Source organism: Crocuta crocuta, unplaced genomic scaffold (assembly GCF_008692635.1).
Source record: "Crocuta crocuta isolate KB4526 unplaced genomic scaffold, BGI_CrCroc_1.0 scaffold64, whole genome shotgun sequence".
Taxonomy (NCBI): Eukaryota; Metazoa; Chordata; class Mammalia; order Carnivora; family Hyaenidae; genus Crocuta; species Crocuta crocuta.
Window position 1 is genome coordinate 16,074,791 of NW_027530640.1, and position 27,864 is coordinate 16,102,654.

The window sequence follows — 27,864 nt, forward strand, 5'->3', positions numbered from 1 at the left end:
GCAGCACAAAGTGTCTTGACCGATCCTGTGCTTCCACATCAACATTCTCATTAGTTTCCATTTTTACAAATATGTTGATACTACAATGAATGACCCTTTTGAGTTCTGTTGGTAGAACTATAGCTTATCTTTGCTGTACTTGTTTACATTCTGATTCAGAGCAGTATTCTTATAACATTAATTAGTGAAATATATCAATATCCTGGTCTTTCAATCTGTGCCGTGAAGCACTTTCATAATTGTTTTAGTTATCTCCTTTTATTTATTATCGTTTACATAGCCTTCAAAACAGAGATGCATTTGAACAGCCAAACTGCATGTCTGAATTGTCGTATTCTTTAATTTGTGTTTTGAAGTGGTGGTGGACTTGTATATGTCTGTTAGTGAGTGTTAAGACTCCTGTGAGATGTTTTTTTATTCCTGTGTCATTCCTGCCCATTCTAGGTAACAAGCCTGATTTTGGGGATTCAGATATCTGCTCTTAGTCCCCGGTGCCTTTTAAGTGTGTGTGTGTGTACATACATACATACATATAGAGATATACGTATATACATACGCATATATTTATATATGCGTATGTGTATATATAAATATATGTAAAATGTATATATTTGGATATATTTAGATACGTATACATGAAAGCCAAGTCGGTTCTTCCTTGCCACCTGCATGCCTATTTCTTCCCCACTCACACACCCATGCTATAGGAGAGAGTAGGCTGTGTATTTAAAGCATTGGCCCATTCCCTAGCAACCTGCGTTCTGGGGTTTAAATGGCTTGCAGGTTGCAGCAAGGACAGGAAGAGTTCATTGCTGGCTTTATTTTGTAGGAAGAGGCAGCTTTCACTTCACGTTGATTTTCTGCATTCTCTGTGCCAATTTGTGACAGCTTGTTTCGCATCCCCACATTTGTTTAAAGCTCTCTAACAGACTGATTCTATTTTTTTTCCCATGATTTTTCTTTTTTTTTTTTTTTTAAACTTAGGAGAACATGGCTTTGCACGTGGCTGGGAACCTAGATAAGCCTCTCTCTCTGGAGACCTTGATTGGCAGCTCCCCCTGTCTTGCAGATGTGAAATGAGGAAAACTAATTTTCCCATCGACTTTCTAGTTTCTATTACTATCTGTCATTTCACATTGGTGCTCATTACAGCCGTCCTCTTGCCAGATGGAAATCTGCCCACTCACTGGTGTCTCTTTTCTGCCATTCTTGGATCATGACAATGTCAGACAATATGTCAGTAAACTCCCTTCAATATCCTTTCTTTGCATTGGATGGATTGGTGACATTGTGTAAAATGTTTGGTACTGGCAGGCAACTACCTCCATGTTATATGTGAACAAAGGCAAGGCAAGGCCAGAAAATCCAGGTTCCTTGAGAAAAGTTGCCCATGATACCAGAAGAGATGGATGAATAATTTTGTAGCCATAGCTGGTTTCGGAAAACCGAACCAGAGTGACTCATCATCACTGTGACCAGCTCAGGTGTTACAGTGTGCCCCAGCTAATGTTGGAAGGTCTTGTACGTGAGGTGACAAGTCACATCTAGAAACCAGGCCCAGGTTAAACCAGCATTTCTCAGAGTGTGGTCCTGGACTGGAAGCATCAGTCTTCCCTGGGAACTTGTTAGAAATGCATATTCTGAGGTCCCACCCCAGTCTCCCTGAATCGGAACCTTTGGGAGTGGGACCTAGCAATCTGTGTCTTAAGAAGCCCTCCCAGTGAGGCCGATGCTTGCTAAAGTGCGAGAAGCACTGACGTAAACTGAAATGGACAGTGGAGACTCGACTCAACCATGGGAGTGTTATTTAATGGAGTTGATAACCCAGATAGTCGTTTCTATTTATCACTTTCTTTTTTAAGGTGTAGTCATGGAGAGGGGATGTTTCTGTTTCTGTTATGTTGAACCAAATAGCTTAGGAAATGTAATCAAAATGCCAGCTTTTTGTTGTTGTTGTTTTGTTTTCCATGCTTCCTTTAAAATGTATTGACTGAAAGAAGGCCTTCCCTGCCTTGAGCAGAAAGCTCATGGAGGCTTCTAGGCATTCTGAGGCAATCCAAATCTTATGGACTCTTTAAGGGCAAATAGGTCTCAATGCAATAGCTAGGCCCCATCTCGACCCTGGCTGGGCTGGTTGCCAGGGGAACTTCTAGTACGGTTCTTTATTCCTCACTCACGCCGGCCTACTTGCGTCCTTACCTTCTGGCAGTTCCCTCCATGATAGTCTCCCTCCCAAGTAGTGCTTTTGGGCACAATTAAAGCAGTACCAGTCTGGCTTTGCCTTCCCAACGTGGTCCTAATCTGTACCAAGGGAAACCCTCAATCATCTTTGCCTAAGGGCTGCAGTCAAGTAAGCTGACCACACCGCCACAGCCTCTTGTGGGGTTCTACCACCCAAGATATCTGTCAACTTCTAGTTCAGGTGCTGGTAAATTGTGGTCCATGGGCCAACTCTGGCCACTGCCCATTGTTTTTTTTTAATGTCTCTTCTTTTATTTGAAAGAAAGAGAGAGACAGAGTGCAATCAGGGGAAGGGCAGAGAGAGAGGGAGACAGAGTATCCCAGGCAGGCTCCGTGCTGTCAGTGCAGAGCCCAGCACAGGGCTCAAACCCATGTACAATGAGTTTGTAGTCTGAGCTGAAATCAAGAGTAAGACGCTTAAGGGGTGCCTGGGTGGCTTAGTCGGTTAAGCGTCCGACTTTCGCTTAGGTCATGATCTCGCGGATCGTGGGTTCGAGCCCCGCGTCGGGCTCTGTGCTGACTGCCAGCTCAGAGCCTGGAGCCTGTTTCAGTCTGTGACTCCCTCTCTCTCTGACCCTCCCCTGCTCATGCTGTCTCTCTCTCTCTCTCCTAGAAATAAATAAAAACATTTAAAAAAATTAAAAAAAAAAAAGAGTAAGACGTTTAATTGAGTCACTCAGGTGCCCCTCATCCCCGCCACTGCCTGTTTTCTACACCCTTTCATTTATGTATAGTCTGTGGTTGCTTTTGTACTACAGCCTGGAAGAGACTACATGGATTTCAAAGCCTAAAAGGTTTACATTCTGGCTCTTTGCAGAGAAGATTTGCCAGCCTTGTTCTAGAATTTGGGAGTGCGAGAGAGGGAGGACAGGAGAAGGAAGCAGGAGGAGGGAATGGGAGGTCCCACTCCAATCTACTTTGTCTCTCAAACTCCAGGGATTTATCAAGTTCTCCAGGTAGTCTCCTTGAAGAATGCTACCCTTCTCTTACCTTTAAGGAAAGAAAGTAGCCACATGGCAGCAGATTATGCAATAAATTACTGTAAAAATCCTTTTTTTTTTTCTTTAGTTCTGAATATCTTTATTCCCTTGATGTAAGTGAGGAGCCATAGAGGCATAAAACCCAACTGGGCCATTTATTTTGAAAACATGGAATTTTGTTTGGAACTTCATTTTGGTGTCTAATAGTTATCACCTGAGGTCTTTAGCCAGAACTCATGGTTTATATCCCAGTAACATTTGTGTTTAGATAGTTAAGCTCAGAAGTATCTAAAGATTTGAGAAAGACATAGGGAAACTATTTGTGGACTAATTAAAACTTAGTTGACATCTTTTTCTGTTGTTGAGAATCAAGGGTCAGAGACATACTTTAAAGAGATAAGTAGCGAAGCTTTCTGAGTTTGTTTACAGATGACTGGCCTAAATAACACATTTGGTCATTTCTGAAATCCACATCAGGCTTTCTACCCGAATCTAATGTTGCAAATAAAAAAAATCCAAGCATCATTTTGTCTCTTTCAAAGAGGCTCAAGATAGGTGTCATGCTGATCAGTGCTCCTGTATGAAGGACACATTAGCCAAGTTTCCAGTCCCTGAGATGTAAACTGACTGGTAACAAAGTACAATACTTCATTTATTATTTTTTTGGTGAGTTTATTTTTCTTTGTTAGTATTGTTGGATTACTTTATAGAAATACTTGTCTTGTATAGTTTGTAAATGATGGAGACATAGGCAAATGGTCTGTGAAAAAGAAGCCATCCCTCATGCTGGTAAGGAGAGCATGTCTCAGATTCTCTTTGAGATGATCCTCAAGGGGCGCCTGGGTGGCTTAGTTGGTTAAGCGTCCGACTTTCACTTAGGTCATGATCTCGCGCGGTTTGTGGGTTCGAGCCTCGCGTCGGGCTCTGTGCTGACTGCCAGCTCGGAGCCTGGAGCCTATTTCAGAGTCTGTGACTCCCTCTCTCTCTGACCCTCCCCTGCTCATGCTGTCTCTCTCTCTCTCTCTCCTAGAAATAAATTTTTAAAAAAATAAAAAATTAAAAAAAAATAAAATGAACATGTTATATAGAACATGTCACATGAGGCCTTACATCCCAGCCTTGACACTGCCCATCACCATGCATCACTATGCAGGTGAGCTGGTTTGATGAACAAGTAATCAAAATAGCTGAACCATGAGACCATGGGTTTGATTATTTTGTATTCTTCATTACCCAAATCCAATGAACTTTCTGGTGAGCTTACTGACTTTGTGGTTTGCCAGCATTGGAAATCCTATCAAGTGTATTTTGCTCACTTTTTATTTCCTAATAGTGAGTAGATATGGTGCCAATTTATAGTTTTACAAAATATTCAGTAATGTGTTTACTACTATTTTTCATATTTATAGTGTAATGGTGGTAACATATTAGGCAGTAAAGAGGAGAGCTGCCTGCATCTGTTATTAGTATATATACTTTAATGTTTTTATTAAATCTTGCTTTTCCTCAATCTTCTAATGTTTATGTCCAGTCTGATTTATTTTAGTCTAACATGATTATGAGCTCATGCTAATTTACATAGCCAGAGTACAAGGCAGGTTGTTAAGAGAAAGTGGGAATTTGCTTTAATTTACTTCATGGCTAATTCCTCATTAAGTCCTTTCAGCATGAGCTCTAAAAATATTAGTTATCTTATGTCCCCAAGTTGTTTTTAAAATTTATTCACAAGTTTTGCAGCTTGACTAGATGTGAAAATGCCTCCTTCCATAAAAAGTTTGGAGTAGTTAATACCAATAAGCTCTTGGTATAAACACTTTAAGATATATTACTTATGCACACACTCATATACACATTCATGTAAATTCACCCCAGAGGGAGACTCCCATATAGATTTACCTGCTTTAACTATTTATTTGTCCTATTTTATCAGAGTTTTCTTTTATTTCTTCAAGACTTAAGAAAGATCTGCAATACAAACAACCCTGTTTTTTATTGTTACACTTCAATAATTCCTTGCATTTGTACCTATATACCATAACTTTTTAAAACCTTTGCTGTAAGTGTAAAAGGCAAGATTCTCAGCTGGTTCCTGTGCCTTAAAATCTATAGTGTGCCTCTCCCCTATAGGTCCCAGAGAGAAATGACAGCAATTTGCTGATACAGAGGAGCAGGGTGCTGATCTGTATTCCCTTCAAACAGATGTTGACTGAACTCCTACTATGTGTGAAACAAGATGCCTGGTGCTTGGGGGAATCTGAAGATTAAAGTGATATCATCGCTGTGCATATTGAGCCTTAGGAACACTCATGACCCACATGTACAGTTTTATCAGAGTTCTCTAACTCTAAGATGATTCATATGAGATTATGTTGTGCCCTCAAGTTATAGCTAAGTCATTGCTATTTTCTCCGTTCCTTGAGTTATAAGCGGCTCACCATTAAGTGGAAATTTTTTTCGCCTGGAATTTTAAGAATCTAATATTCTTATACTGATATCTAATAGCCTAATATCTAATACTGCAACCACACAACATTATGTAGAGACAGAGACAGTGATTAGGCTTCTCTGGCTTTTGTAATTTGTTTTCTCTGATCATTTCTAAATAGGAGCCATTTCCAGTGAGTAAAGTGCTCGTGTTTTACCATTTGGGGGCTGCCATATCTATTACGAGGACATTTGTTGAGCTGCAGTCATTTGAATATATAATGACAGTTTATGCACATTTTCCCCATTCTAGAAATCTTATTGAAATGTTGAAATATATTTCATTAATAGCCAGCCCGGTCCATGAAGTCCACTCATTATAATCTTCCCTAGTCTGATTCATAAATCAGAAGAACAAACAGCATTTCATACACAGAAATTAGCTTTTCATGAATATAGCAACAATTATTATGATATTCTTTTTTTAAATTTTTTAATGTTTTATTTATTTCTGAGAGAGAGAGAGAGACAGTGTGAGCAGGGGAGGGTCAGAGAGAGAGGGAGACACAGAATCTGAAATAGGCTCCAGGCTCTGAGCTAGCTGTCAGCACAGAGCCTGATGCGGGGCTTAAACCCACAAACTGTGAGATCATGACCTGAGCCGAAATCGGACGCTTAGCCGACTGAGCCACCCAAGTGCCCCTTTTATTATGATATTCTTATACTCACCTCCTTTTCTCATCCTCTGCCCCTCTTCTAGCACCAAATGTGTACTGCAGTTCTCTATTTTCTAAATCTCCACATGAGAAAAGATCTCAGATTGATTGTACCTCTGATAGCAGAGCAAAGAACTAAGGAATTTTGGGTGCTAGAATTTCTCCTTTGAGAATCTATACACTCAAGTTGAAATACTTCATTGTTTCCGCTTTGCCTTTAACTTATGTTCCCATATCCCCCATTCATAATCTCATAGCCATAAAATAGACACAGCTATGATCTCAGTGCCTCTTCATTTTCAGTATTTTTACTTTCTAAATATATCAGTTGTTTTCTGTGCATGATACACTTTCACCCTTGGCTTATAACAAGAATAGTTTCTCTCAGTTCTGTTTCAAACAGGCAAAGGAAGGTTGAATAAATCAAGATAGAATTCTCATAGGTATAGAGCCTGCTGGATGGCACAAGGGGCTTGCCGTAAAGAGGATCGAGAGGCCTCCCTGAGAGATGCTTACCGCATGTGACTCATATCACCACGTGTGTGACATCCCTACCGGTTTGATCCAAGGAAGGGATCCCGAGCCCAAGAGGGTGGAAGGAGGTGGTCACCTGGAACCCTCTAGCATCTGATCAGTTAGGGTTCCTAGGCACAGTATGTGTATCAGAACCTCTTGTCCGGAGCATAGCCGCAGGGAACGCCCCACCACACGAACCTTCCTGTTACACATCAGCATGTTCACTTACTTTTATTACCAGGCGCAGAGCTTTGGGGAAAGAGAGATGTGTAATAAGTAGCGGTAAATTTTTAACATGATAGAGTATATTACACATGGAAGGAAACTTAGAAATTTATCCATTCAAAACCGTCTATATGCCAGACATTATTTTAGGTCCTAGGATTCAATGATGGGCAAGACAGATAATATTTCCTATATATGTGGACCTTACAATCTAAAGAGAGGAGGCAAACAGTAACAAAACAAACAAATATCAAGAAAACATTATCCATCCGTAAATACTATAAAAGAAACAAACCAAAATCATGATAGTCATTAGATACCACTTTTAACTTGGACAACTGGAAAAGACCTCCCTGCATGGAGTCATGTGAACTCAGGCCTGCTGGAAGAAAAGGATAGGAAAATTGGAGGAAAGAGCATTTCCAGGCAGATGGAACAACAGATAAAATGCCATGAGCTGTGAGAAGGCTTTACGTGTTTGGGAACAGAGAAAAGGATGGTGTGATTGGGGCAGAAGGAGGGAGGGGAGGAATAGTTGGCCACAGTTTTGAAAGGTAGATAGAGGCTGTATCATGAGACCTTGTAGGCCAAGTTATAGGTCAAGTGTGAATCCTTCCTCTTAAATGAGCTGAAGCTCAAAGACACATGGTGCCTTATGCCTTTACTAAGGTGGTTAGTGACAGCCCAGGCTCCGTTTGCTACTCTGAGCTCTGTGTCACACTCACACTCCTAGTAAAGGTGGGGTTCACTTAAATTCTTATATTATACATTAGTTTTCATGTATAATGGGGAGGTACAATGTCAATTGTATGAAATTCATAACAGAAATATCGATTAAAAAATAAAAGAAATGAGCACACTCATAGAGGGGAAATACACCAGACTTGGATTGCCTTTTTAATTCTCCATGTGGTAGTATTATACTTCTTCCTTTATTCAACTGAAACACACACAGAATGCATAGACATAAGCACAGATACTGACATGTGTGAAAAGGAGAAAAAAAATCATTCCAATTGTACTTTTAATTTGTTTCCATATAAATACGGCTTAGCTGATGACCCACGAGGAAGCCGTGGCTATCTTGAGTCTGCCGACAGCATTGACAAGTGGGAACATGCAGTTTCCTGAGCACTTTGCAGACAGATGTATGTTTGCAATATTAGCATTGCTTTGGGGCAACAGAAAGTGTGTCTGGCTTACAAAGCTTTACCATCCATTCATCCATTGACTCAATCATGGATACTTAATGAAGAGATAACTTATGGAGCACTTGGCTGGCTCAGTTGGCAGAGCATTTGACTCTCAGTCTCAGGATCTTAGGTTAAGTCCCCACGTTGGGTTTAGAGATTACTTAAAAAGAAAATCTTAAAAAAAGATAACTTACGTGCAGTATGTCTAGCTGAGTTCTCTAACGCTCCATAAGACAAAGTCATTGCTGCCTACATTTTAAATTTGTGCCTCACAGATATGGAAGTAAGCTCAGTGAGGTGAAGTGAATTGCTCAAGTTAACACAGTTGGTAGATGGTAGGAATGAGGTCTGGATCTAAGCATTTCTGACTCCTCTTCTCTTCATTTATCTAATATTTGTGGAGCACCTCTTTCCTGGGGACTGTGTTAGGCCCTGACAACAGAAGTGAGCATCAGACATGGTGCCTTCATGGAGCTTATAGCTTATGCTGGACAGCCTTCCACTGTCTCAGAAATAGCCCAAAGAAATAGAGAAGAGAGGGTGGTTTTCTTATATACAGTTTTTGGAAGGAAAGGTCAGCTTGGTGCATAAGCCAGAATCTATTGGCACACAGACTGCCCAAGGCTCTTATTTTTCTGCCAGTTGGATAGTGGCACCACTAACTGTTCATTGGCTTCAAAAGAAGCTTTACTGGACTGATTGTTTCACAATAGCATTTGTGGCAGGAAGATGTTTACTTGGCTTCTCTTTCACTGCCTCTCATTAGGTGGCCAGGTAAATAGCAGCTGCTTCTCTTGTATAAAGATGAATGACAAGGGTGGCACTTTTGCAGTATTTGTAGACCAAGCTCTATGTCCTGTGTCCAGTGAAGCCACCTATCTGACTATAGATGAATAGGATAAGAGTATGATGCACTGATAAAAGAAAAATAGAAGTCCTGGAGTCAAATTGGTATGAATTCAATTCTGACTCTCTTGATTGCTACCTATAAGTGATTGATTGTTTCTTGACCTTATTTTTCTCAGCATTGTACTAGGAAAAATAAGGGTACCTACTGCAAAGGGTTGTTGAGGTGTTCATGAAGCACCTGAGTGGCTCAGTAGGTTGAGTGTCCGACGTTGGCTCAGGTCATGATCTCGCGATTCATGAGTTCCAGCCCCACGTGGGTGCTGTCAGCACAGATCAGCACGGATCCTCTGTCCCCCTCTTTCTCTGCCCCTCCCATGCTCATGCTCTCTCTTTCAAAAATAAAACATTTAAAAAAGAGTTCATGAGATAATTCTTTAAGAGAGCTTAGATGAGTCATATAACTTAGTTGCTACAGGTTTCTAGCATGGTTTTGGTATTCAAATTCTACCAAGTACTCATTTGCCTATTGGTAAGGAAACTATATCCCCAAATATTAATGGAAAATAAAATATAAAAATTCTATTTCTTTACCTCATGTTCCGTTTCCTATTCCTGCTGTATGAAATTACCACAAACTAAGTGCCTTAAAATGACATAGATTTATTCTATTATATTTCTGGAGGTCAGAGTCTGAAATGAGAGTTAATGGGGCTAAAAATCAAAGAATTCTGGGGCACCTGGGTGGCTCAGTTGGTTAAGTGTCCGACTTCAGCTCAGGTCATGACACGGTTTGTGGGTTCGAGCCCTGCGTCAGGCTCTGTATGACAGTTAGCTCAGAGCCTGGAGCCTGTTTAGGATTGTGTCTCCCTCTCTGTGACTCTCCCCTGTCATGCTGTTTCTCTCTCTCTCTCAGAAATAAATAAAACATTTAAAAAATTTTTAAATAAATAAATAAAAATAAAAAGCAAAGAACTCCATGGAGCTGATTTTTTTATGGAGGCTCCTGGGGAGAATTTTTTCCTTGCTTCTTTTAGCATTGGGGTCTGCCAGTATATGGTGGTTCGTGGCTATATCCCTCCAATTGCACTTTGTAGTCAAATAGCCTTCTTCTCTCTGACCTCTGACCCTCCTATCTCCCTTTTATAAGGAGCCATGTGATTACTTTGGGCACACTTGGATAATCCTGGATAATTTCCCCATCTCAAGATCCTTAATCATATCTACAGTCTTTTTTTTTTTTACCATGTCATATGGATTAAATTGTGTCTCTTAAAAAGATATGTTGAAGTCCTAATCTCAAGTACTAGTGAATATGTCCTTACTAGCTACAAGTTATTTATTGTTTCTTGACCTCATTTTTCTTAGCTTTGTATTAGGAATAATAAGGGTACCTGCCGCAAAGGGTTGATTAAGCACTCACCTCTTGACTTCGGCTCAGGTCATGATGTCACAATTCTGGGTTCAAGCCCCACATCAGGCTATACACTGACAGTGGTGAAAATAAATAAACATTTAAAAAAATGTTTTTGCAGATGTGATCATGTTAAAATTAGTTTCTACTGGATGAGAGTGGATCCTAATCCAACGACAGTATCTTTATACAATGAGAAATTTGGACACAGCACATAGAAGAGAATGCCATGCGAAGACACAAAGACAGAAGTGACATACAGGGAGAATATTGTGAGACTATAGAGGCAGAGATTGGAGTGACATGTCTGCAAGCCAAGGACAGCCAAGGATTGTGTTGTCAGCAGACACTGAAAGCTGAAAAGAGGCATAGATCAGATTCTTCCTCTGAGAAGAAATTGCCCTACCGACATCTTGATTTTGTACTTTTGGCTTCCAGAACTGTGAGAAAATAACTTTCTATTGTTTTGAGCTATTAGTATGTGGTAAATTGCTCTGGTAGCCCCAGGAAATCAATGTACTATGTAAGATAACATATTCCCAGATTCTGGGCATAGACATCTTTGGGAGACCATTATTCAGGCCACCTACCACAAACATTGCTTAGTTTTCCCTATCCTACTCTCTCAATCCAAGATGCTCTGGGAAGTACCAAAGCATAAGTGGTCATTCTGGAGATAAAGATACATGAGACTTGCTAATATTCCACCCTGATTCCAAGGTGGTAGCGCAAACACTTAACTCTACTATGTGCATGTGCAGTGAGCTCAAATAGTATGAGAGGCAGGGGGTTGGGCCTGGGAGGTAGGGCTTGTGTAACCCCCTGCCTTACTGCATGCAATATACCCTGCAAGAGAAGAGTAGAGTCTAATCTTCAGCATTCTGTACTCTGATCCACCACTGTAAAACATGGCCTGAAAAACATCTCAGGATCTACTGGATCCATTTAATAACACTTCTTGTGGGAAAAGAGAGTAGGAAGATAGAAACAGTGTCTAGAAATGTTATATATAACAATCCCCTCATCCATTGGAAGATGGGGGAAGTGCTGTTCCCTATGGACTTGTGTAGAAACAGAAAAATGGGGAGAAGGCCCTTACCTCACAAATAGTAATAAGCATCCAAAAATATCAATTAATATTTATATTATTATCATCATGTTAATACCTATACTCTGCCTTTTCCCACATTCTAGATGGTGGACTATCTGCCTATCCAGCATATTCAGTGAATACTCCATCCCTGTCAGTTTGGAGTTGTGTATGATCTGGCTGGCAAATATTCTGCTAATGGGAAATATCCCTCAAGTGTAATTTGTATGTGGCAACCCATTTCTTATCTGTGTCACAGAAATACCAAGATCATAATACATCTGAGTTGGCACATGTGGAGATGATTTGAAGAGAGAAAAGCAGAAATGTATAATTATAGACCAAAAATCAAGTAGGCAAAACCACTAGGCCTTATTCTTTGTTGAGAAGCAAAAGGAGTGAATTTGGCACCATTGCATGTTGGGAGTATTCTGTTATGAATCTCACTGTGGTAAGGAGGTGGCAGGTTTGCTCAATTGTCATTATGTCGGTGGGGAAACGTACACTAAAGAAAAAGGAAGACACTGAATCTGGTCTTCCTGGTTCCTGGATCCCGCCTACATGGCTGGATGAAGACTTTTCCCATGGGTAAACTGTTCTGCACTTGAGCAGATGCAGAGCTGGCCAGAACACAGAGAGCTATCAGGGAATTCAAGCATTTGGTTTCCATTCTTTGTCAGGAATGAATGAAGCCACATCTTGCTTGTATCGTGAGTAAAGTTTATAAATGAATAGTATTAGTAATAATATTTCCTAGTTAATATTTATTAAGTACTTTAGTGTAACAGGTGCTCTCGTAAGCCCTTTACACATTATTATTTTCCTCATGAGGAAACTGAGGTTAAGTAATTTGCCCAAGATCACAGATAGAAAATATCAAAGCTGACAATTCTGAACCTACAACTTTCTAACTCCAAAGGCCAAGCTTTAAACCATCTTACAATAATTGCCTCTGGAAATTAATGTCCATGTGAAATAATACTCATGATTTTAGTATTTTCTCTGTAAAATGTGGTTTGGAAATTATGGTAAAATCAACAAAGTTTAAATACAGTTTCCTATAGACCAGGATTTGCTGGAGATTGGGGTGAATTCAGGCCAATGAGAATGTCATGAGCTGAAAAGACTTTCCTAGGACCCTGTGATGTTTAGAAAATTGCTTTCCAGGTTGCCTTAATCCCTGCTGTCACAGCGTGAACCTCATTCCTCTTGCTCTGTCCTCTGTAGAGATAGTGACCTGCCAGTAACTATTTCCACAAAATAAGCCTTCATTGTGCCTGAAGACTTCTTTGGACCCCTGTCTTAGTTTCCTTTCTGTGTAACACATGAGAAGCCTCATCCTGCTAAGATGGGGACTTAGGTTCTGCTTTTCACAGCTCCCCAGGTAGCTGTGAACTTGCAACTCCAGGGCCACACATTCTAGCAAGTGTCTCATCCACAGGAAGCTGCTTCCCTGATGACGCTGGCTTCTTTGGGCTTTTGTTGGCAAACAGCTCTGCTTTTCACATAATTGATTGGGCTAGCAGAAGGCAGCAGTGGGGTTCTCCAGCAGAATGCTCAGAGAGACCCAAGACAATAGGGCTTTCTGCTCAGGCTGTGAGTCTTATCTCTCCCCTGTAGCCTCTTGGCAGCTATTGGTGGTACTAAGCCCCACTGGCAATCATAGTTAGTTTTGAGTGCTCAAGCGAGTAGATGAAAAACAAAGCTGATCTTGATTCTATTTACAGGGCAGATTTGCGAAAAAGTAGGAAAATTGTTGTTGAACTCTCATTCTGGTGAAATACATTGTACAAACCCTGCAAACAAGGCTATTTGCATTAGCAAATGATGTGAGTATCCTAGTCCTCATGCCTGACCACGAGTAAATCTTACGTGATCGCTAGGAAGCACCTGAGAATTCCCAGAGCTATTTCAGTGTAATAAAAAGAAACTCACACCAAGCACACAGTGTTTTTAGTTTGGACAAAGGTTGTTCTAGCCCTGTGCAGTGGCTCAGAGGCAGTGATTGATGTTTTCCCATCATGAGGCACAGTTGGTTAGTTCCTTACTTTGTCTCAAATTTATTGTCACTGAAGGACATTAGTTTGTTACAATATGCCAAGAAGGGTGGAAAAAAGTCCTTAAAGGTCAGATAGTTATTAATGAATTGAACTGATGAAAGGCTTTAAAAATCACCTCTATGGTAGGGCATCTTTTGAATGCATTACCTCAATGATCTGTTTTAAAACTCTCCACTTATGAGTGACAGTTGTCTCCCCCAGTTGTCAAAAGGCAAGGTTCTCCCCCCACCTTCCTTATTATCCTGTGGTCCAGATGCACTGGTTATGGTTCATCTCATTTCATGATAAACACTACATCACATTGGTGCGAATAACCAAGCAGGCGCCTGTTTCATAAAACTTGGCCAACACCATCCACTCAGTAGCAACCCAAGGGAGGGGCAAGAATGGTTTGATGGTGATGGAAGGTGAAAGCTATGAGGAAGGCAGAGGGGTGAGGCAGGGGAGATCCCAACAAAGTCCGTGATGTGCCAGTTGATGTAAGCCTCTCCTGGGAGCTTTCGTCTACCTGACGTCTACCTCCCTATGTAACTATATGGCATGATACGTTTTTAGTCACTCTCAAATTTGATACTTCCAGGATTTGAAGGCTGAAATCCTATTCCTGATCCACATCCAACTGACCAATCACTCTTTATCAGTAAACACTTAGACTCTCTCAAACAGGTCACAAGGACAGGATTTTTAGCTGATCTTTAAAGGTAGAACTTGGATCCCTTGGCCCTGTGGTTAGGTGAGTAAAGAGCAGGCAATCTTGTGTCAAAGCATAGGAAGCGAATGAGCTGGCATTTCATTGTAAAGTTCATGCCTTTTTAGGAAGACGTAGGGGGAAGGGAGGCAGTTGAGAAAATGGCATGTTGTAGCGTTATCAGAATCTCCAAACTTTTCATATTATTTCTCCTAGTATTCTTTTCTCCCCCCATCCTGCCATTCAAATTTTGGATTGAAAGTATTAGAATAGATAACACAGAAAATAGTTTCACTTAGGGCTTCTTTAGAAATTCGTCACTTAGACTCACTGAATTCATTGTTTAATATAAAGTAGAAATTTAGAGCCTTGAGTGACCAGGTATGCTTAAAGGTCATTGATCTCAGCTACTTCTTCTTACCATTTCTCTTCTGCACATTGCCTACCTGGGATAAGGCACAAAACCAAGAGCAGAAGGGTTGGTATTTGAATAATCTTTGTGAACAATCACTGGCTCCTCACATCCCTGACAAGGAACATCCTCATCAGAATACTATTTTGGATACCATAACTTGGAGGAATTCACAAGGCCAAACTGCGCTGTATGGTTTAAGCACTTGGGCTTCAGTCAGATTGTTCTCAGAATGAATTTTCACATAAGCATATTTACATATAACTATAAATCCTTCCTAATTTCTAGGAAATGTATTATAAATGAATCCTTGGCTCATTTGCTTTATTGTTAAAAGTTTTTCACTCTGTTTCACTTACCAATTCAACAATAGTGATGGGACACAGCAAGACACTGTACTTTGGTGAAAAAAACCTCTGAAGTAGACATGTACCAGTCACATCACTCCTTCTCCGGGCTTCCCATTAGACCTACAATAAATCCACCCTGCTTTCCCTGGCCTCCTAGCCCTGCCCGTGGTCCAGACTTACCATCCATGGTTACCTTCATTGTGGTACATCTTAAATCCCCACTGTCCTGACTTCTTTTCTTTGATTCCAGGGCTCCAGTTGTCTTCCTAATTTATTGCACCCTAGACCTTCACATGGCTGACTCTTGAACTTGAGGACAAATGCACCTTCTTCTGAGAGACCTTCCCTGATCAGTTTGTACAGCATCAAGCTCTCAGTTGTGTCAGGTTTTGTTGTTGTAATTCCTTTTTTACTTGTCTATTGTATCTTCTCTCCCCGGAACATATGCTTTTTGAGGATGGGATCCTCGCTTTTCTTATTCACCCTGATAGCCCCAGTGACCGGCACATAAACATGTCTAATCAGTACTACCGAATAGTTGAGTGAACTGGAAGTCAAAAGATCTATGTTCTGTTCCATCTCTCCCATTATTAAGTTGTGTCAATTTCTAGAACTCTCCAGGCCTCAGTTTTACCTTTTGTAAACTAAAAAATTTGAACCAGATTTCTAAGTTTAGTTCCACATCTGACTTTAAGTTTTTACATTGGTTGTGATTCATTAAATTCTGTTTCACTTTATGAGCATAGAAGACTATTTCCCCAAAGGTATATCACAATTCCATTTGTCAAAAGCTTCCATGACTGAGTCTTTGATATAATTCTTAGGACAACTGTGTAATCCACCACTCATTCAACAATCGTTCTTTGGGAATCAGGCACAATATTAGACTTTGGTGCTATAACAATGACCAAGACCCTCTCTGCCTCAAGTTTCTTATGTTCTCAAGAAGTCAGCAATTAACAATAGCAATTTCAGTACAGTGATGAGTATCATGATGAGGGAGTATCTCTGATGGCCCAGAGGAAGAATACCTAATGTAAATGAGACATCAGGGAGACTTCCATGATATTGTGACAGTTCAAATAAGACCAGGAGGATAGTGTTGCCCAGGTGAGGATGAGGAGGGGAAGGGTGTATCAGGAAGAGGCACTAGTATGTGTGAAGACATCCAGGGGAGAGAGAGAATATGACCTGTTTCAGGAAGCCTTGTATTTAGAATGGCAGGAGCAGAGAGTTCAAGAAGGAGATGACTAAGAAATGTCGTCCTCTTGCAAAGCAAAGGGGAGGTCATCTTAGCTTGTTTGGCTCTCTGGTTCCTAAAGGAGGCCTTCATTAATGCCTTCTGTATCCAGAGTAGGATACATTGTATGGTCCCTGTGTCTGTTAAATTAATTTTATGTCATTATGTCATATGCTATGACACTAGCATATCTATTTCTATAGAAGTTATATTAATACCACCTTGCTATTTCATATGACTTTCATAATACCCTACTCATAACCTCATATTTAACTGAGATAATTCCAGGAGACTATTTGTAAAAAAAAAAAAAAAAAAAAGTCCCTCCTTGTTTTCCCTATGGAATATAGAAAATGATCCTAGCTCACACAATGGGTTTTCAAACTGTGCTACTTCCCAATAACACGTACTTATTCATCCCTTTGTGACATTTGGTTTTTATCCTGCTTGATCTGTTGTTCCAAGTTCCTCAGGTTTTCAGCCCATGTAGTCATGGTACCAGGAGTTGGTACTAAGGATTGAGTACCAGGAGAAACATACACTGTTGGGAAAATGACATTTCAGAGATTACTTTTTTTCTCTCAAAGCCTTGATCATGCCTTGAACAGAAAAAAGAATGTTTTCTTGTTCTAATTTGTAAAATTCTGATAACTTGAAACTTTTGATGAATGTATATATTATATATACAGTCCTGCTAGAAACTGAGTATTTGGAGACTATGCCCTCCACCCCCAATGCATATGTTGAAGTCCCTCAGCATATGACTATATTTGGAGATAGTCCTTAAAGATGTAATTAAGGTTAAATGAGGTCACATGGGTGGACCCTTATCCAATTTAAAGTCCTTAGAAGAAGAGATTAGGACACAGATGGGCACATAGGTTAGACCATGAGAAAACAGAGGTAGAAGACCGCCACCTACAAGACAAGAAAAGAATCCTCAGGAGAAATTATCCTGGTGACCTCTTGATCTCAGATTTTTGTGGTTTAAGCCAAGCAGTCTGTAATACTTTCATGACAGTCCTCACAAACTAATACCAGCTCTATCCTATTTCTTAAGTGAATAAATTGAAGATTACAGGGAATTCATTCATTTATGAACTGCCTAATATATGTTTTATTAATTTAGAGCAAAATGTTTACATGTATCTTTCAGGAATGTATTATCAGTATTTTCTGTCAAGAATGTTATCAGCTTTCATCTTCACCTGAGAAGTCTGCAAGACCCTCTTGAAGGGGCAGGGAATCAGAGAATACAAGAAAGATTAAAACAAAGAGAATTGCTAGTTATCAGGAAAACAGTATTTATAGTAATATTAGTCATTCATCACATCTTCAGGGCATGGCCAAGGTGGAGAATCCTGTGATCTGAAATTATGCCATAAGCTTTAGAATGAATATACAGTTTATGATTTACAAGATTTGTAAGTACTGTCTCTTGCATGGACAGGTTACCAGGGGTTTAACTGGTCAGTGTTGTAGAATGAGCACTGATATAGAAATGTGGAGAGCCAGGCTCTGGTTTTATGGTCTGTCATTAGGCCTCTGGAACCTTGGGCACTGCTTTTTTCTATGTGGATTGTACCGTCTTCATCTGTGAGCTGAAGGGATTGGCCTCGATGACCTCATAGGTCTATTTTATTGGTAACGTTCAATGTAATTAAGTGTCCCCAGTGGGCTAATGTGGTTGAGAAACATTTCACACTTGTACAGACTTTCAGTGGGCTTAAAAGCCATCCATACGGTTACAAATTATAGAAGTCAGTATTTAGAAAAACTTTCCTCTGCTTCCAAACTTTCACAGTGTTAGTATAGGTGTTTTAAGATGTCATTTCTTTGGTGTTCCTCTAGTTATTTCTTCCATATTGTCCTCTCCATGGGGTCACTGTTATATAATGAATCTATCTACTGATTGATAGTATGAAAAATGCTACACACTCTCAGAACTCAAATAGGTTGTCAAGGTAACTGATGCCATATCTATCCTGCAGAGTGCACTAGGAGTGCATGGCCTGTGTCCCTGCAAACTATTTCATGTTACTTTTGCAGTGGGAAATCTGGAGCCAGTAGTAGTGTGAAAATAGGAAGTTATCCTACTCAAATCTTCACTTTATAGGCTTAACTTGGACGCAGCAAATGTCTTCTTAATCATTGAATCCCTAGGCCTTACTTTAGAATACACATTTAATACATGATTTTTGCATAATTCACTGAATAAATGTCAGAATCTTGTTGGTATGTGAACTTCTATATAAACGACAATCATTTTAAACCTGGAAAGTTTTCTTTATCACAGTGGAGTAAATCATTGTCTGTTTTTCTGGCAGCATCTACTAACACTCCAGTTTTCTTCTGGAATATCACTCCCTCTCCAACACTTTGTCAGTGGGTTTTGGGTTGAAATCACTTTTCCACCAGCCACAAAAATGGGAATATGATTTATGTCTAGCCAAGCAGAGCATTGTATTCCTGTGGCCACAGTAATTGGCTTTAGACACGTGGTCCTGTTATATTGATACATACTGCTCAGAAGCAGATTCATACATTCTGTTGGAGCTAGTCTTAAATCTGAGTGTTAATTGATTTGAGCTGTTGGCAACCATAACTATAATATGGGTCCTGAGGATGGAGTTCTTGAGTAACAGAGCAGAGCCACGGGTTGGGGAAAAACTTGGGCCTAGTGGCCTTGTTTGAGCCACACCTAAGTTCCTTTGGACTTACCAACTTTATAAGCCAGTAAATTCCCTTGTAGTTTAAAACATTTGAGGTTGCATTTTCTGTCACTTGCAACAGAAAACATGTCCATTGAAATATGCCCCCAGCAAACTTTGAGGAATGGTGGAAAGAATCTTGGTCCATGGACGGATGGACTCTACTATTTGGTTTTGGGCTAGTCCGTCTTTGAAAATGGGGCCGTTTATCCTAGACTGTCCCATTTCTCATGGTTCTGAAGAGGATTAATTTGAAAATGTATTTTGAAATGTTTTGTGAAATATAACTACTGTTAGCTCCAAAAATTTTGACAGTAGGTATTACAAATGATGCTGAAAAGCAGTGTTATGACTGGAAGCCACTAAGTCCATGATATTCAAATAAATATCTATTATTTCATCCCCTAGACCTAAAAGAAATCTTGTGATATGAAACATTTGGGTGCTGAGTGAAAAGAAATGGAAGCTGTTTTTGGACCGTTTCTGAATATATAGATGTTCTCGTAATGATGAATAGGTGGTAGGATTTTAACACTAATGCTAATAAATACCACTTACTTACTGACCACGAGTGTTTTACACACTTGATCTTTTAATCCCCTCAACAACTGTATAAAGCAGGTGCTATTATTTCTCCTGTTATATAGATGAAGAGGCTAAGATTTAAGGACACCAGTTAACTTCCTCAATGTTGCAGGGTCAGTCAAAAGCAATAGCAGAACCCACACCTAGTCTGTACATCTCCAAAGTACTTAGCTTTTTCCTTAATGCAAAAGTTTAGAAGAGAAATACAGGATAGGCAAGCATTCTTCCTTATTGAGGTGCCCTGTTCTGGTAAATTAAGTTATCTTTGTGTTGGAAGATAAAAGGGCAGAAAACAGTAGCCCAAAAGTCAGTCATGTCTGTTCTGGACTCTGCCCAAATCTGGATAAGTTACAACATTATTCTGATACTCGGTCTCCCAAGGAGAATGCTGTCAAGATTGGATGAGGCATACCTGTGATAATAGAAATGGAGGCATTTTTATTAAAGATATTACTTCTTCAAGTCAGTAGGTCTTCACTGAGGAACTGAATTTGCTTTGTTTTTAAAATGATGAAGCACTTTTACTTTTTCTTAAATCATTTTTGTTCATTTTTTAACATTTATTTATTTTCGAGAGAGAGAGAGAGATTGTGGGTGGGAGAGAGGCAGAGAGAATGGGAGACATAGAATTTGAATCAGGATCCAGGTTCTGAGCTGTCAGCGTTCAGGGCTCGAACCCATGAATGGCGAGACCATGACCTGAGCCGAAGTCACATGCTTAACTGACTGAGCCACCCAGGCACCCCTGCTTTTTTTAAATTAAGATAAAATTTGTATAACATAAAATTAAGCATTTTAAAGTGAACAATTCAGTGACAATTAATACACTTATAAATTTGTGAAACCATCCTCTCTGTCTAGTTCCAAAACATTTCCATCGCTCCAAAGAAAAACTCTCTACCATTTATTTATTTATTTATTTTTATTTTTTTTATTTTTTTTAATTTTTTTAATGTTTTATTTATTTCTAGGAGAGAGAGAGAGACGGCGTGAGCAGGGGAGGGTCAGAGAGAGAGGGAGTCACAGACGGAAACAGGCTCCAGGCTCTGAGCTGGCAGTCAGCACAGAGCCCGACGTGGGGCTCGAACCCACAAACCGCGAGATCAAGACCTAAGCGAAAGTCGGACGCTTAACCGACTAAGCTACCCAGGCGCCCCAAACTCTCTACCATTTAAACAGCCTCCCCCATTTTCCCTTCACACTAGCCCCTGTTCATCACAAATCTGCATTCTGTCTCTATGGATGTATTTATTTGGCATATTTCATATCACCGAGATCACACTATATGTGATCTTTGGTGTGTAGTTTCTTTCACTTAACTTAGCATTTTGCCAGTTCATCCACACTGCATGTATCAGTACTTCATTCCTTTTTTTATGGTTGAGTAATATTCTGTCATATATAGGTACCACAGTTCGTCCATTCATCCCTTGATTGATACTTGGGCTCCTTCTACCTTTTGGCTGTTGTGAACAGTGATGTTATGAATATGTGTATACACGTTCTTGGTTGAATATCTGTTTTCAGTTTTAGAGGGTATATACCTAGGAGTAGGGTTGCAGGATCGTATGGTAGTTCTATTTTTAACTTTCTGAGGAGCCATCAAGCTGTTTTTCAGAATGCCTGAACCGTTTTACATTCTCACTAGCAGTGTTCAAGAGTTCCAATTTCCTTCCATCCTTGCCAACACTTGTTATTTTCTTTTTAAAAAAATATTATTGTCATACTAGTAGGTGTAAAGCGGTACCTCACTGTGATTTTGAGTTTGCATTTTCCTAGTCACTAATAAAGTTAAGCATCTTTTCATGTGTTTTTTGACCACTCGTATATTTTCTTTGGAGAAATGTTTATTTAAGTCATTTCCTCATTTTTAAATTGGATTTTTGGGTGGTGGTGTTATTGAATTGTAAGAGTCTTTTTATATCCTGGATACTAAATCATGTCAGATAAAGGATTCACAGTATTTTCTCCCATTCTGTGGATTAGCTTTTTATTTTTTTGATAATGTCCTTTGATACACAGCTTTTTAAATTTCAATAAAATAGGGGCGCCTGGGTGGCTTAGTCGGTTGAGCGTCCGACTTTCGCTTAGGTCATGAGCTCGCAGTTCGTGGGTTCGAGCCCCGCGTCGGGCTCTGTACTGACTGCCAGCTCAGAGCCTGGAGCCTGTTTCAGAGTCTGTGTCTCCCTCTCTCTCTGACTGTCCCCTGCTCACGCTGTCTCTGTCTCTCTCTCTCCTAGAAATAATAAATAAATAAATAAATAAATAAATAAATTTCAATAAAATACAATTTATTTTTTCTTTTGTTGTTTGTGATTTGGTGTAGTACTTAAGAATCTTTTGCCAAATCAAAGATCCTAAAGATTTACCCCTGTTTTCCTATAAGAGCTTTTTTTTAAATTTTAGCTCTTATATATTAAGCCGTGAACCATTTGCATTAATTTTTGTGTATGGTGTGAGATAGAAGTCAAACTTTTTTACATGTGAATATCCAGTTGATTCAGTGTCATTTTTTGGAAAGAATATTCTTTCCCCAGGGGCGCCTGGGTGGCTTAGTCGGTTAAGCGTCTGACTTTCGCTTAGGTCATGATCTCGCGGTTTGTGGGTTCAAGCCCCGCGTCGGGCTCAGTGCTGACTGCCAGCTCAGAGCCTGGAGCCTGTTTCAGAGTCTGTGACTCCCTCTCTCTCTGACCCTCTCCTGCTCACGCTGTCTCTCTCTCTCTCTCCTAGACACAAATAAAACATTAAAAAAAAATTTAAAAAAAAAAATTCTTTCCCCATTGAGTGGTCTTGGCACTCTTGTCAAAAGTCAATTGGCCTTAGATATATGAATTAAATTATTTTTATTTGTGTTATTACTTCTCACAGTGTTGGGGAAAAACACAGGAGAGTGATTATTGTTTCTCTTTAGCCAGTGGAGAAATCAAAGTTCAGAAGTGAAACATAGTAATAACAAAAATATCTTGTATTTGCTGCAGACTTTCTGTGTACTAAACCATGCTGGCAAAGATGTGCATGTATCATTTCTGAACTGCACACCCATTCCATGGAATCATAACTCTGTTGTGGAGAAAAGGTACCGTGAGTTGAAAGCGTACACACTAGCTTATACAATCCATTAATGTCATGGTCATCTTTGGAAACCAGATCCTTCCATTGTACCACGCTATCTTTAGTTATACAACTAGTCGTGTCTCTGCTTCTTGTCTTGTGTCCCCTCTTTAGTAGAATTGTAGGGATCTTCCTAAAAAACAATAAAATTAAGACACTTTGATGTTTAAAATATTGCTCTTGTAATCTTGCTTAGATTTGTTTTTCCATTGTGTCCATTTGACCTGTGTTTTTTGCTCAGTTTCCAGTATACTTTGGAGAAAGAAAGAAAAAAAAACTTGCACTGTTGCATTTTGCCTTCCTTTTTTCCTTTTTTAATTTTTTTTTAACTTTTATTTAATTTTGAGAGAGAGAGTGGGCATTAATGGCGGAGGAGCAGAGAGAGAGGGAGACAGAATCTGAAGCAGGCTCCAGGCTCTGAGCTGTAAGCATGGAGCCCAGTGCAGGGCCTGAACCCACAAACTGTCAGATCATGACCTGAGCTGAAGTCGGACACTTAGCTGACTGAGCCACCCAGATGCCCCACATTTTACCTTCCTACTATGCCTAAATCTCTGACTACCTTTCGAACTGAACTCTGAAAGGTTAATAGGGCACTCTGTTGTGTGAACCTTTTTCTGAATTTAGTTGCTGGGATTTAAAATGCCCTTTTACCTTACTTTACCTAATTTTTTTCTTATGACCCAAACAACAAAAATATGGAAGAAATTCTTCCACAAAGTTATTTGCTGATTTTTTGTTTTTCAGCCAGTGGAATATCCCTTTAATATGCAAGATACACTCTTGCCAATTCATCATATTTCTCTCTTGTTTATGTCTAATTTGAATGGAAAGGTTTCCCCCACAGTTATCAAGCATTGTTTATCTTCCTCTTTCTCTGCTACTGTCAAGATAATGTCCTAAAGGCAGAGGTAAAATGGCTTTTATTTCAAGTTGTTATTTGTGAAGATGAAGAAGGAATAACCCACCTCATCTCTATAGACCAGCACTGCCCAAAAGAACTTTTTGCAGAAATGGAAATACATGTATGCTGTCTAATATGGTAGCTATCAATTACATGGTGGCTGTTGAGCACTTGAACTATAGCTAGTGTGACTGAGGAAATTACTGATGTTTTAATTTTAAATAATTTAAATTTAAAGTAGATAGCCACGTGTGGATAGTTGCTACCATTTTGGACAAGAAAGCCTTTAGAAATTATGACCTCTGAAACTCCGTAAAGGTAGGAATGGAGTTATAGAACAAACAAAGATAAAAGCAACCCAGATAACTGATAAGCAAGAAACAGTAGATGAGAAGTAACTGAGGGGGAGTTACCAAGGCAGAAGGCAAATAACTTTTGAGCAATTTTCCCATGTGCTTTAATTTACATGTTTATGCATTTCATACTATTGTATTTGAGCACCTATTATGTATCAGGCACTGTTCTAGTTGCTGGTGATATGGTAAAGAACAAGATCAATTTCCTGCCTTGGTCCTTATATTCTAGTGCAGGGTTTCTTAGCCTTGTCAGTATTTTGGGCAAGATAATTTTTTGTGAGGGGCTGTGCATTATAGGTTAATTGGCAACATCCTTACCTCTACTTTGTATATGCCAGTAAACAACCCCAACCCAGCTGTGATCATCAAAAATATCTGCAGACATTGCCAAATGTCTCCTGCGGGTGGGGGAGCAAAATACCCTCTACACACATACTGTGAAAGCCACCCTTCTAGTGGATGGGTAGAGAATTGTATTTAATTGTTTAAAAGAAATGGATACATTTAGTCCAAGACGTCATTTGTTAAATTAATCATCACATCTTATTCCAGCATTCATTACCTCTCTGCTGTGGACTAAATGTGTCCCCCCAAAATTCATATGTTAAAACCCTAGTCCCCAGTTTGATGGTGTTTGGAGAGGAAGTCTTAGGGAGGTAATTAGGGTTAAATGAGGTCATGAGGTAGGGGTGCAAGGGAGCTTGCCCTCTTTCTCTCCCTGTGCATATACAGAGAAGAGGTCATATGAGCACACAGTGAGATAGCAGCAGCCTATAAGCCTAGAGAAAAGGTCTCAGAATGAAACCTGCTTTGTGGGGACCTTGTTCTTGGACTTCCAAGCCTCCAGAACTGTGAGAAATAAATTTTTATTGCTGAAACCACCTGGTCTGCAGTATTCTGTTATGGCAGGCCAGATATGGGTACAACCTTCCAGACTCTGACCTAGGCTCTGGAAATGCAGTAATAAATACAACACGGTCCTTGGCTCAGGAGTTCACATACATATACAGGGAAGACATACATATACATGTAAACAGACAACTAAAACATAGTCTGCTTAATATTATCTTAGTATATGCCCATCCTGGGCCAGGCCAATAGGCAGACCGCTGGGGAGTGGACCAGGCCAATTATAGTTACAAATGTATGGCGAAGTTATAAATAGGACTAAGAGAGATGAAACCAGTGACTGATACTATGTATGCACAGGCCTGGTGATGGCAGAAAACATAGTGTTTCTGGGAATTACAGTACCTCATCTGATTGGAGTGAGCAAGGAGAGATGGAAATGACAAGAGCTGGTAGAGGGCAGAAGCCGTATCATGATCTGCTGTGCTATTCTTAGGAGCACAGACTCCACCCTGTAGGCATCGAGGATCCTCAGAAGGGTTTTAAGCAGAACTATATCTTGGTCAAATTTGTTCTTTAATATCTGGCTGCAAAGTGGAAGATGGGCTGTAGAGGACATGACTGGTTAAGACGCTGCTGCAGTCATTTAGTAAATGATACCATAGCTTGGATCACCTGGGTGGCTCAGTCATTTAAGCCTCTGACTCAACTTTTTTCAACTCAGGTCATGATCTCCCTGTTCCTAAGTTCAAACCCAGCATCGTGCTTTCTACTGTCAGTGCAGAGCCCGCTTGGGGTTCCCTCTCTCTCTCTCTGCTCCTTCCCCATTTGCACCTATGCTCTCTCTTTCTCTCTCTCTCTCTGTCTCTGTCTCTTGTCTCTCTCTCTCAAAATGAATAAATTAAAAAAAAAAGATACCATAGCTTGAGCTAAGGTGATGGTAGTGGGGACAGAGAGAAAAGAGGTAGAATACGGCAGCATTTAGGAGGTGGCATTGAGAAGCCTTGATGACTGATTGGATCTGGGAATAAGGGGAAAGGAGGAATTGAAGATGGCTCCAAAGTGACTTCCTAAAATGTCTATGTGTATGCCTCTTCCAGATACCATGGTTAAAACAGGACAGCTTTAGTTTCCTTGTGGGGACTGAGAGCTGGAACCATACTTGGGTATTCTCAGGGGAGAAACTGCCCTTAATTCCTGTCTTGGGAAGGCGAGTATTTCAAGAGTCCAATGATTCATGCAGAGTCGTACATACATGGGCAGTGCCTCTGCTTGAAGGCTGGTTAAAATCCAAAGGGAAAATGCCTTGCTTATAGCATCCTGGAATATAATATATAATATTATCTTAATGTAATTAAGATTTAATTAATATATTAATATGGCATATTAATATATACTAGAAGGCAATATTCTCAGGGATCCTAAGAGCGGACTGAAGCAAATACCAAGTGTTCACTGATAACCCTCAAGGTAACTACACTCATGACAATGGTTTGAATTGCCCTGTGAATGTGAAATTCATGTTTGATGGAAGTCATCTCACAACCAATGGAAGGAATTTGTGCAGAGGAAATGAGATTTGTTTAATCTGCTCTGGTCTCTGTTGTATTCAGCATCTCAAGCTTCTCTCTGCTCCTTCTCTCCCTTAGTGGTTTCAAGCTCTACCCTGTTATTCTGGTTTCTCAGAACTTTTCCCAGCTGTCGTGTGGCAGGCATGCCACAAGGGCAAGTGTAGGCATGTCTTGGTTACTTGTTTTTAATTGGAAAATCTTTGTTCAGAATACACAGGAAGATTTTTTTTTTTGTCCTTAACTCTAAATGATTTAATGTGGGTGTTTCCTGACTTAGATTTTCAAAATCAGGCAAATCCTTTGATCTTAAAGTGAAATTAAATGATTCTTTCAAACCCCACATTTTCCTGCAAGATGACGATATGACATGTATTAAGAGGGTGTTTCTTGGAGCCCAGTCTTGTATTTATAGTTGAGCTGCAGGTGAATCTCTTGGCCTGGGCATCAGCCAAGCATCTGTTTGCGTGGTTTGGCTTATAAGAGAGGTTGCTGTGTGTAAAAGAGTTGGAAGACGTTTTTGCATGTGATTGGGGTCTAGAACAAGGTAGGATGACATGTCATGAGTAGTCATCTGACTCCTTGGATGAGGTTTGAATGTCAGTGGAGTAAGAGGGTGAGTCAGAGCTGAAAGGATTTGTTTTCAAAGTGAAGTGAGTGTGCTGCAGAGAGACAGCCTCTGTCTCTGTCATTGCATGAACACCACAGTTGCTCTCAGAACTCTAGAACTGGCAACTCTAGGAACATCGAGAGCTAGCATACCTAGAAGGGACTTTGGTTATAAGAATGATAAAGATGAGAAACATGAATAGATTCATTCTGGGGCACCCTAAGTCAACCCTGGGGATCCCCAAGAAGTAACTGAGGGAGACTCTGATAGAGGATGCCTGAAGCTTCCCAAAATAAATGGACAAAACTTGAACAGGGTTTAGATAATCTTACCTCATTTGTTCTTTTTTTTTTCTTTTTTTTTTTAATAGTTTATTGTCAAATTAGTTTCCACATAACACTCAGTGCTCNTACCTCATTTGTTCTTAAAGGCATGTGGCACCCAGGATGTTGGATTAGCCATAAAAGCCCTGGGCAGGAAGACATTTGTCTATATGTGCAGTGGAACTTCAATCAAAATTCTGGAGTGGGTCCCCTGGTAGAATTTTAATCAGTGTCTTTCATCTACTTATCACATTGTCTTGACTCCTAAATGTCATCTAAAATCTCTGCTTTCTGAGTGGCAAAACAGGGCATGTGAAACTAGAAACAAATTGTCTGGCTAAACTGTGGGCTGCTTAGTATGTATAACCTGAAAGTGCCATTAACTTTGCTAAGCCGATAATCATCAAAGCTGTGGTCTAGTGTTTGTGTAAGAGAAGCCAGGACCAGGCTCT

General features: G+C 39.9%; 1 protein-coding gene across 1 annotated transcript in view; it reads left to right on the forward strand.

Annotated features, from left to right (window-relative positions):
• KCTD16 (potassium channel tetramerization domain containing 16) overlaps nt 1-27,864 on the forward strand; it is a 250,544-nt gene that overhangs the window by 177,357 nt on the left and 45,323 nt on the right. The gene's annotated exons all lie outside the window — the stretch shown is intronic.